The sequence below is a fragment of the Desmodus rotundus genome, chromosome 6, assembly GCF_022682495.2.
Source record: "Desmodus rotundus isolate HL8 chromosome 6, HLdesRot8A.1, whole genome shotgun sequence".
Classification (NCBI taxonomy): domain Eukaryota; kingdom Metazoa; phylum Chordata; class Mammalia; order Chiroptera; family Phyllostomidae; genus Desmodus; species Desmodus rotundus.
The window spans coordinates 115,304,283-115,306,014 of NC_071392.1; the positions used below are offsets into that span (position 1 = coordinate 115,304,283).

Below are 1,732 nucleotides of genomic sequence, written 5' to 3' on the forward strand. Positions count from 1 at the left end.
GAGCATTATGCTAAGTGAAATAAGCCAGGCAGTGAGGGACAAATACCATATGATCTCACCTTTAACTGGAACATAATCAACAAAAGAAAAAAGCAAACAAAACATAACCAGAGACATTGAAGTAAAGAACAATCTAACAATAGCCAGAGGGGAGTGGAGAAGGGACAGTGGGGAGAGGGGTTTTCAGGAACTGCTATAAAGGACACATGGACAAAACCAAGGGGGAGGGTGGAGGTGGGGGAGGGAGGTGGGTTTGGCTGGGGTGGGGTGGAGGGGTGGGGAGAAAATGCAGACAACTGTAATTGAACAACAATTAAAAAGAAAGAAAGAAAGAAAATATATTGCTAAAATTAACTCCAAAAAAAAAAAAGACAAATACCATATGATCTCACCTGTATGTGGAACGTAATCAACAGAACAAACAAGCGAGCAAAGTACAACCTGAGACACTGAAATAAGGAACAAACTGACAGTAACCAGAGGGGAGATAGGAAGGGATAATGGGGGGTAAAGCGTGAAGGGTTTTCAGGAACAACTATAAAGGACACATGGACAAAACCAAGGTGGGGGTGGAATCAGGGGAGGGAGGTGGGGATGGCCAGGGGCAGGGGGAAGTGGGGGGAAAAGGCAGAAAACTCTATTTGAACAACAATAAAATTTTTAAGAAATGAAAATAAATTTTTGATCACTACAAGTTTTTGATTATGTGCTTATATGTAAAAATTAAAAGAATCCTTTTCTCTGCCTTTTTCCCACAGCATTTATCAGTTTCTTTTTCTTTTTTTTTTTTTTTACTGCTCCAGTCAATGAAAGGGAAACTTTATTGAGGCCCCAGGGTCACAGGGATTAGGCAGAAGACCGCCCTATAGGCCAGAGGAGGTGATGGAGGGACCTTATTTAACTTTCTTCTTGGGGCGCAGGTTGTTGGTGTGGCCACACTTCTTCTTGCGGCAGTTGACAGCACGGGGGTGCAGGTGGGCATAACACTTGCGGCAGATCATCTTGTCACAGTTGTACTTCTGGGTGAGCTGGCGGAGGGAGGGCTCGATGAGGCCACCCCGCAGACGAAGCACCAAGTGCAGGGTAGACTCTTTCTGAATGTTGTAGTCTGAGAGAGTGCGGCCATCCTCCAGCTGTTTGCCCGCAAAAATCAGTCGCTGCTGGTCAGGTGGGATGCCCTCCTTGTCTTGGATTTTAGCTTTGACATTCTCAGTGGTGTCACTGGGCACAACCTCAAGGGTGATGGTCTTGCCAGTTGGGTCTTCACAAAGATCTGCATCTGTGTGTCTGCTGGGGAGGCCGCACAGACGCCACAACCAACGCACTCCGCCGCCTCGTTGAGAAGAAAGAGCCAGTTTCTTTTTCTGAAAATCACTTCATTGAGGTAAAATTCACATACAAAAGGCTGTATATATTTAATATATACAACTTGATGGGTTGGGAGATACGTACACGCCTGTGAAAGAAACCATCGCCACGATCAAGCCACAGGTTTCTCCAACATATGACCTCCTAACACAGCACATAATTCACTTACTTGTGACGTCAATTGTGTAGTCTCTACCTCCCTTTACTTAATAATCAAGTTTCCCAATGGCAGGAATCTTTGTCTGTTTTGTTTACAAATATATCTCAAGAGTCGAGAGCAGGGCTTGGCGCATAGTAAATGTTTGTTGGTTGAAGGAGTGAATGAAGACCTTCCTCCAATTGTAATAGTCATGCGCGAAAGATT

General features: G+C 44.6%; 1 pseudogene; it reads right to left on the reverse strand.

Moving 5' to 3' along the window:
* Positions 1 to 798: 798 nt before the first annotated feature.
* Positions 799 to 1,341, reverse strand: LOC112303995 (ubiquitin-ribosomal protein eL40 fusion protein-like; annotated as a pseudogene).
* Positions 1,342 to 1,732: the final 391 nt, after the last annotated feature.